A 10,473-nucleotide genomic window follows, 5' to 3' on the forward strand; every position below is an offset into this window, starting at 1 on the left:
CTCTTAATTGGTCATCTCTCCCTCCGTGTTATTACTCGTGTTTACCATCTTTGTCCCTTGGATATTTCTCATTTTTGACAGATCATCATATTGGTACCCTGGTACTGTGGTCTGCCCCGGGTCAAGTGCACCCAATCTTCTGCAATCTGACTGTAGGAGGACAAAGAGGGCCATAGTTCCTCTAGCTCGAACTTTAGTTGCTGAATTGGGACCTCAGCAGCAGTTCTCGTCACCAGTTGACACCTCGAACCCCTATACGTCAGTCAGAGATGATGATACATACAACGGTAGGGAATTAGCTTACTTTTTCAGAGCACAAAAGTTCGCTATATCTGTAAGTATCATATTAATTTCAGTAGGAAAAACTTGCGTATGTCATAGAGACTCTGCAAGGTATGCCTACATCCTTGGACTACCAATTTTACTTTTGAGGCAATTAACTGTTTCATTTGTTTTCGAAACTCTGTTTCATTTGTTAGTAGGATTTTCTTGCCCTTATCCTCTTACATGAGTACGGGTACAAGATTTCCTGCGCCCTTGATTTAAATTAATCATTTAACATCTTGTACTTAACTTTAATTGTTAAAGATCCCACAGGATAGGTACCAGTTGCCACGTTGTCCTGTTTCTGACATTCACTATAACTGTATATTCGTTGTACATTTATTTGCTAATTTCACCATGTTTCGTCTCCAAGCTTTCCGTGCAAATCCAGCAGGTGCAATAGGGACTTTAAGTCATGCCAAGAGAGCTGAATTACAAACTCTTGCACATGAGTATCAACTAACAGTTCCCTACCAAGCCAACAAGAGTGAAATACACAACCTGTTGCTGGATCATTTCTTAGAACAAGGTAAGACTCTGAAACTCACGAAACTTACTATATTGCAGATAAAACTGATTTGGCAACGATGAAACTCAAACTAGTGCTGGCCAAGATTGAACGTGAGCAGCAAAGGGAAGCCCTCGAGCAGCAAAGGGAAGCAGCTGCCATACGAAGAGAAGAACAAGAACGTGAAATCGCCCTCAAAGAACGTGAAACTGCCTTGAGGAAGGAAGAACACGAACGAGAAATCGCCCTCAAAGAACGTGAACTCGCCCTCCAGGAACGTGAGGTTGCAATGCTCCATGAGCGGGAGCGAGTACAGCTTGAAACAAAACGACGCGAGTTGGAGATGCAACGCGAACATGACCAGCAACAAGCGACTCTGGCTCAAGAGTGTCGTCAACGAGAATACACGTTGGAAACTTCACACCTCGCTCAACGCCAGCAAGCTACTGCCAATCTTCCCGTCAGTTTTAATATATCACATGCAAGTAAGTTAATGCCATCCTTTGTAGAAGCAGAAGTTGATGTGTTTTTCACCACCTTTGAAACCCTTGCTAATCAACTCAGTTGGCCTGTCGACCAATGGGCCACACTTCTCAGAGTCCATCTTACAGGTAGAGGTGCAGTCACACTCAGCACTCTGGCGTCTGAGAATGACTACCAGACTCTGAAACAAGCAGTGTTGGACGCCTACCTCCTCTCCACAGAAAGTTATCGAAGGAAATTCCGTGACCACCTGAAGGCAAGTACCACTACCTTCCTCGAGTTTGCTAACACAAAACGGAGATATTTCATGAAATGGCTGGAAGCAGCACATGTCTCTACTTTTACAGAACTCGTCAACCTGATGCTTGTTGAAGAATTCTTGAGGCGTGTGCCGCCTCCTGTCCGTCTATACTTAGCAGATAAAGAAGAAACCGACTACCTGAAGTGTGCTAAGTCGGCTGACACTTACAGCCTCATCCACCGGCTGACACCCGAACCATCCTCCAGTAAGAAGTCGTGGTACAGTTACGAGAAAGTGAGCACCGATCAAGCTGGCTCGCAATTGTACTGCAAGTATTGTAGACTCTATGGACATACCATAGACAAGTGTGGTAAGTCTCAATACAAGGGAACCACTGACCCACAGAAACCCAAACCAACTCCTCCTAAGTCCGGTAAGCCTGTGATGAATGTTGGTGTTAATGTTAATGATCTTTCTCTTTTCAGTAACCACCTGTATACTGGAACTGTCTCTGCCAACGGTTCAAATCTGGAGGGACGTTTCAAATTGAAGATCTTGAGGGACACAGCGGCTCTTCAATCGATCATCTGGAAGTCGGCTGTGCCCAACATCGCCTACACCGGAGAAACTGTCTTCATCACTGACCTCACTCCTACCACTCCATACCCTCTCGCCAGAGTCCACCTGGATTGTCCCAACGTGAACGGAGAAGTCCAAGTCGCCGTCAGGGAAAAGCCTTTTCCCATGCCTGGAGTGCAACTTCTCCTAGGCAACGACTTGGCAGAAGACCTGCAATCGACCAACCTGATCGTCATGGACAAACCCCAGGTGTGTACCTCTGTGCCAATTAACCCTATACTAGCGTATGTTCCAGCAGAGGTTCAAGAGAGTGATGAAGTTTCTCCTCCGGTTCTCGTGACCACCCGTGCACAAGCCGCACGTCCACAGCCAGCTGACTCTACTGCTACCGCTGTCCCTCAAGACCCTCAGAAACTACCCCCGAATCTGACCAAGTTGGAGTTCCGTAAGTTGCAGAGGGAAGATCTTACTTTAACACCATTGTTTTTCCAGGCTGAGACTCAACCCGACAGTATTCCTGGGTTCTTCCTAGAGAACGACTTGCTCTACCGCAGATATAGACCCAGTAAACTGAAGGAGGAGGACGATTGGGCCAACATCGAACAACTTGTGATTCCTACCAGCCTGCGGCCCACTATTCTACACCTGGCCCACGGAGCACTCTCCCACTACGGATTCAACAAGACTTACCATGGAATTCGTCAAGACTACTACTGGCCAGGTATGGTAAATAGCGTCAAAAGTACGTAAAACAGTGTCATACATGTCAGATGGCAGGCAAACCGAACATCACCATTCCCAGAGCGCCACTGATTCCCATACAGGTGCCTGCGGAACCTTTCCACAGACTTATAATAGACTGTGTTGGTCCTTTACCTCGGACCAGTTCAGGTAACGCCTATATCTTAACCATCCTGTGTCCTACCACCAGATTTCCCATAGCAGTTCCAGTGAAGAACATCACGGCTGCTACGGTTGTAAAACATCTATTGAAGATCTTCACTCAATACGGATTTCCCAGGGAGATTCAGAGCGACTGTGGTACCAACTTCACCAGTGATCTCTTCAAAAGGACACTGGAGGAGTTCAACATCAAACAGGTATTGTCCAGCCCCTATCATCCTGCTTCACAGGGTTCTCTTGAACGTAGTCATCAGACTATCAAAGCACTCTTGAAAAAGTTTTGTAGTGAAACCTCTAAGGATTGGGATAAGCAAATCGACCTTATAATGTGTATTTACAGAAGTCTTCCCAATGAGTCCCTAGGAGTATCTCCTTATGAGATGCTCTACGGCCGTAAGTGCCGTACTCCCCTTAAGGCTTTCAAAGACTCTCTCAGAGATGCCACCTTCAGTGAGCATCAGAATGTGCCCCAGTTTCTTCAAAACCTTCAACACATTCTAGAGAGAGTCCACCGTTTTGCCCATGATAATCTATTGAAAGCCCAGGAGAGGATGAAGACTCATTACGACCAGACCAGCAAAGTAAGAAAATTTAAGCCGGGAGACTTCGTACTTGCATACTTTCCTATCCCAGGATCACCTTTACAAAACAGGTTTTCAGGACCCTACCGCGTCAAGGAGTGCAGAAACAACTACGTTATCGAGACTCCAGATAGGCGGCGGAAGACCCAGCTGTGCCACGTCAACCTCCTGAAGCAATATAATGGTACTCCTCCCACTGTCCTAATCAATTATTCTACCTTCACAGAACCCTACATCCACAGTGAGACCTTCCCAGCTTCTCCTCCCGAAAGCACTGACAAGGAGTCAGCGCTTTCTAATTCCGAAATCCTTAATGATCTTCCCAAATACTTTCAGGATAATCATAGTGCACCTCTTGTCAAGATCTTCAGAGAACATCAGGAGTTGTTCAGAGATTACCCCCAAGAGTGTAATGTTACCCAGCACGACATCCAACTGCTCCCCGACACCCGGCCGATTCGTCAACCCTTCTACCGAATCAGCCCGAGCAAGAAGGAAGTCATGCGTGCTGAGGTGCAATACCTCTTGGATCATGGACTGGCTACACCTTGTGAGTCCCCCTGGGCCTCACCCTGTATCTTGGTGCCCAAACCCCAAGGTAAGGTGCGGTTATGTACTGACTATCGAAAACTCAATAATGTAACTGTCAAGGATGCTTACCCCTTGCCTAGGATAGATGACATCCTTGACGCCATTGGTAGTGCCCAGTACTAGTCCCAAGTGGACTTGCTTAAGGGGTACTATCAAGTGTGTCTAACGGAGCGAGCTAAAGAGATATCTGCCTTCATCACTCCTTTTGGACTTTTCAGATATGAACGCCTTCCTTTCGGACTATGTAATGCCCCGGCCACCTTTCAGAGAGCTGTCAACCGTGTCATCCAGGGCTTGGATAACACATACGTCTACCTGGACGATATCGTCGTAGCATCCAACACCTGGAGTGAACATCTGCTCCAGCTGCGACGTCTGTTCTCCAAGCTCCTGACAGCCGGCCTCACCATCAACCTGGGCAAGTCCACCTTCGCGAAAGGTAAAGCACTAATATTGTCAATATTGGGTGCGACTTCCCTCATAACTGCGCCAAGTTGTATTACACAGCATTACAAGCCTTAGGCTTCGATAAAGACAATATATTATCTTATGACACATATGTGAATGGTGGAACCATACTGGCCTTTAATTTACAACCCGAGGATATCAATGACACCATCCTGATTGAAAAAAGTGGTAATCTGCGGATCGCTTTGGAGTTTAAACGCGCAGTGGCTAGAAATAAAGTCATTCTACTTTACGGCTCTACAATAGGTGTGATCAGCATTAACGCGGATCGTCGCGTTATTTGCGATACGCGAGGATAAAATACTAATATGAATTGTTTGGAAATAAATGAGGCTATCAGAAGTAATTTAGGTGCTAGGGTAGACTATCTAGGATGTTTCCTAGCTGATGACGTACGGAAAATATGGATAAAAATACATAAAAAAAGTCCTGTGGTGTTCATAATGAACACTCTGGAGTCGAATTCTCGTAATAAAATGGGCCATTGGATAACATTCTATGTAAATAAGGATGAAGGTAGAAGCGAGATAGTTATACTAGACAGCTATGCCAATCCTGCAATAGGATCTTATTCAAGATATTTCGAAGAGTTTATGTCTTACTTCCAAGACTATACCCTATATATTATGAAGAAAAGGATTCAATCCTTGAATAGTTACTTCTGTGGGAATTACGCCGTTTATTTTGCATATCATTTTTGCAGACTAGGCTTAGAGTCCGCCCTGCTTCACTTTGATGAAGCGTTTAAATATGGTCATTTTCGCAAGAATGATGAAAAAGTGTTGAAATTCAATTACGCTCAGATGAAAATGCCTGTGTGTCAGCAAACATTCTGCTTAAACGGTAGTGATGCTGAGTGTGAAACGCTGTGTGACGAAGTTGGCTAGGATGATACTGCGGTGAGTAATACTTTATGTTAGGATTGAATGATGAACATAATAATGTCTGTATTTATGTTTACAACATTGACAACAACAACAAAACTTATAACCTTTTCCCCTTTCTACAGATTGACTGATTGACTAGCGTGTCGGGAAGGTTTGGTGGAGCGGATGAATGACTCCCCATCGGTCTGTCTACTACCTAAACCCTTTCTACAGATTGACTGGTTGACTAGCGTGGTGGGAAGGTTCGATGAACTGAATGAAAGCCTTTCTCCATCTGTCTGCTAGCTAAACCACCAAGAAGAAGTCTTATTATTATTATTATTATTATTATTATTATTATCGTTGTAAATCGCTTAAGTGTTTAATAAAGAAATAAATTTATATAATGTGTTTACTTTTCCCTCGTTATTGCTCTCACCATGTTGATCACGTTACGATATAGCTTACACATATTAACAGAAATAATACTAACGGGGATTGCACGGAACAATGGTTGATGGTATGGGGAGCGGGTGGGGATGAGGGGTGGGAGTGAATATGGGGAAGGAATAGAGTGGAGGGCAGCGTCAAAGACAGTGTCATGAAAAAGAAGGAGGGCGCGAGGGAGAGGTAAAACGGAGAGGTCGGAAATAGTAGCACGGAGAGTAAAGAGGCGCCAGTCAGCCTCGGCAAACCGCCACCTAGGGAAGGAGAGAGGAGGGTGAAAGGAGAAAAAAGTGACAAGGATAGGAAAATGGTCACTGCCATGGAGGTCATCAAGGACTCGCCACACGAAATCTAAGGAAAGGGATGACGAGCACAGAGAAAGATCGAGACAAGAAAGGGAGCGAGTCCGAGAGTCCAAATGAGTTGGCTCACCAGAATTAAGAAAGGACAGGGAAGAAGAGAGGATGAAAGGTTCAAGGAGGCGATCCAGGTGTTTGTCAGCACATCACCCCAAAGGGCATGACGACAATTGAAATCACCCAGCAGGAGCATAGGCTCCGGCAAGGAGTCTAGGGGGTGTTTAAGATCGGGAAGAGAAAGTGGGACAGTGGGGGGGGGGAGATAAATGGAACAAACAGTGTACCATCTACACACAAAGACACGGGCGGCAAAACAGTGGATAGGCGAGGAAAAAAGTAAGGGAACATCGGAACGAATCAAGAGAGCAGAAGAATTATGGACGGGGAGAGAAAAGAATAGCCACGGAAGCGACCAGGACGAGAACCAAGCATCGGCTCCTGGAGACAGACACAAAGGGGCGAAAACTGTGAAATGAGAAGTTGGAGGTCAAGGAAATTGGCGTAAAATCCACGGATGTTCCACTAAAGAAAAGACATCAGCAAAGATAGAGAGGAGGGCAACAGAGAGCAAAGAAGAAACAAAGGTGAAGAAGGAACACAGCGCACTAAAAAAGCAGAGTCAGGATCAGGGTCAACGAAGTCAGGGTTAGGGGGCATGGGTAAACTGAGTAAAGGAGGGAAAGAAGCGAGAGGACAGACCAGAGGTGGACGAGCAGGGTCTGGAGGAGGAGGGGCAGAAAGAGGGGAGCGCACCTCAGCAAGGCAGTAACCGAGATGGAACCAGGGGCTAAAGAAACCCCTACAGTAGGAACAGGGGCTCCACCACCGAAGCAGGAGGGGAAGGGACGATAGAATCAGAGATAGGGGGTGAAGAAGAAAGCAAAGCCTTCTTACCGACAAGGGAGGAGGAAGGAAAGGAGCCATGTTTCCGCTTCTGACTCAAAGATATGGGCGTCCCAGCAGCAATGTACTGGGCAACAGACTTCAGCGTCTCAATAGGAGAAGAAGAGCGAGAGCGAACAACACAACCATCAGGAGAGCGATGGACGTCGGCCCGCACAGTCAGGCGGCGTGGAGAGCCAAGAGACGGAGGAGAATGACGGGAAGGAGGACTAGGAGAGGAAAAAGAAGACACAGGAGACGTGACAGACTGGGTAGAAAGAAGGGGAGCCCTAGACAGAGAACCAGGAGGGGGACCCTTCGGAACAGAATGGGGGGAACAGGGGAGGTGATGGTGGGCGTGTCCGGGTCTAAGGCTCGGAAACGGTTGAGAGACTGTGGAAGGTGGGAAGGACGAGGAGAGGAAGAGCGCACCATGTGAGCATAGTAGACACCAGCGAAAGAGGGGAGACGATGAACCTGGCGCCGAGCCTCAGGAAAAGACAAACGGTCCCGGTGCTTCAAGTTGAGGATGGCCACCTCAAGTTTGTACCCAGCAAACACAAATCATCTACACAACGTTCGCCTATCTCTTCCCATAGGTGTGGGAATGATTTGCATTGAGAATGGTGCAGGAGAGCCTTTGAGAAACTTTTACTCAAAAAATCCAAACACAAAGGTTTAATTATAAATTGTTTTTCTACAATTATTTTCTTCCAAATGTAAAGCAAATAGTTTTTACAAGTTTAAATATAAAATTTATGGTGTTTTTTTTTGTAAAATTCATTAATAAATTGTGAATGATATATATTGGCTGAGTGAAACCTTTAAAATCCATTTAGTTATAATTTGAACAGAAAAAAGTAGTTTTCCAAATTTTCTAAAAATCGCTCTTTTTAACACAATTTGACTCCTTATGCATTCCACTAAACACTATATCATGTTTAAATATATAATTTATGTATTATTCCCTAAAATAATTTATATAAATTATATAAGTTGCTGGAAAGTGGTGTTAAAGATTCTGAAAACTTTTTGTTGTGTTATAATTGGAATGTTCTTATTAACTATGTCTCAAGTTCACAGTTTATCAAACAAGAATATTAACATTCGTCAACTCTTAAAATCTTATATGTTATCTTGCTGGTGCAAAATGGGGTGAATCTTTAGGAACAGCTATAGTATCTATATATCACAAATGGTGTTTTCCCTAACTCAAACAATGTAGGGTTTATTATTCTACACATATTTCTAATGACTCTTAGATGTTTACATTCTCTGAAGTATAATTGTGAAGGCTGTGTCCATCACTCTCAACACAGATTCTTAAACTCCTCTCTGCAGGTTCAACTATATAATAAGTTTCCATTTTGAATCTCCATGGACATTTGTATCCAAAATGAAACCAATGTGGTTTCCTTCAGCGCCTTCAGCCAGCACATTTGCTCATTCATTTCCACAGATTCCAACATGGTAGGGGATTTACAGAAATTTGTATATTCATATTGTTATATATTAAAAATATGAATGCAGTTCAATATGATAAGACAAATACATGAGTTTATGATAAATTCGTTTTCTGTGATATACCATTGATATGCTCTTTTTTTCTTTAAATGGCAGACTAAACTAAAGTGCTCACATCAACAGATTTGATGTATAAATGGGCAACGCTCAACAGAGTTAGTATAAATGTATTAGTATAAATCTTACTTGTCTCATTGTTAATTCACATTCAATGTCAACTTGTGGTTTTGATGTGGCACGTTTGGCCAAGACACCCCACCCCATTATGCACCCCATACCCATCTTGTGGGCGGTTGTGGAAAGGGTTACAGAGGCACATAATGGGCTCAGGGACTGAACCCCACAATTCATTTAGCTAAGCAAGTTACAATCTTGATGAACTAGTTAGAAAATTCAATATAAGTCATCACATCAACAATGGGTTCGAGATCGACCTAAAGTACAGGTTCTAAATTAACACTTTACTGGATTTTCGACTTGGAATTACGGGCGTTTTCCCTAACCGCTTGTCGGATCACGACGTAAATTTACGGTGCGGTTTAAAATATTTGTAAAAAATCCAGTTTAAATCCGATTTACTTGGGGTTTGTTTCAAACTCCGCGCCATGAAATTCCTGTTCTCTCGGGTAGGCCGCAAGTCACGTCGGCCTACTGGGTCACGTGACAGGCCCATTGTTTTGTTGTCACGTGGAGCAATCGGATCTCTCTCCCCTCGGCCTCCCCTCGGCTCTCCCCTCGCCCAACCTACACAATGCAGACACAAAGAAAGTTCAGAAAAGAAAACGAGTTCGCAGGGCAGATGGAACAGTAAGACTACAGCAGGTTGTGGTGAACATACCACAGGCAATTGTTGACTACAATAAGTTCATGAAGGGGTGTTGACCACTTTGATCAAATGGTAAAGTATTACCATTTCGCCAGGAAATGTCACAAGTGGACCAAGAAAATAACATTTTATTTCTTGCAAATGGCATTGCAAAACGCTTATGCATTGTACAAGGCCAACACAGATGATCGAAGGAAACTAACTCTGCTCTAGTTCCATGAAGTTGCTATTTGGTCTTTATTGAAATTTGACAAGGCAGAGTGGCCTGCAACAACTACACCATCTCCACATCTAGTTCATGCTCCAGACATAAATCATGACACTGGTCCTGTGTATCCTGCTGCTGACCCATCAACACCTGGCCCGTCGGGTGTAAGGCGCCCTCTTTTCACGTCTACACCTAGTGCTGAAGCTGAATCTGATGAAGATAATTCATATTCCACATTAGTGTTTGAAAACAATAGTGAGAGCGACGATTCAGACAGTAGTTTATTGCCAAACCAGAGACAACAGCGACGTGATGTTATAGCAGAGACTCGCCTGAACTATAAATTGAAACATGAGCTGGTAAAAATCCCCAAACGTCGCAGGTGTGAAGTGTGTGCAAAGTCGGGTATCAGGAAGGAAACTGGCATAGCGTGCAAGACATGCGATGTTCCACTTTGCGTCATACCTTGTTACACCACTTATCACAGGAAAAGGGTGTATTGGGTGGACAAGAAATAACCACCTACATCAGCTTCACTCCACCTAGGAACATCTGTTGAGCAACTTCAGGAATCAGTACCTGAAGGAGGTGGAGTGGAGATAAAATGCTCAACTTATTTTACTACAATCGTCTTTGCTTTGGTAAGTACACATAATTGTCTTAGATTGTTTCAGTATTGTAGT

The sequence above is a fragment of the Procambarus clarkii genome, unplaced genomic scaffold (assembly GCF_040958095.1).
Source record: "Procambarus clarkii isolate CNS0578487 unplaced genomic scaffold, FALCON_Pclarkii_2.0 HiC_scaffold_181, whole genome shotgun sequence".
NCBI classification, from domain to species: domain Eukaryota; kingdom Metazoa; phylum Arthropoda; class Malacostraca; order Decapoda; family Cambaridae; genus Procambarus; species Procambarus clarkii.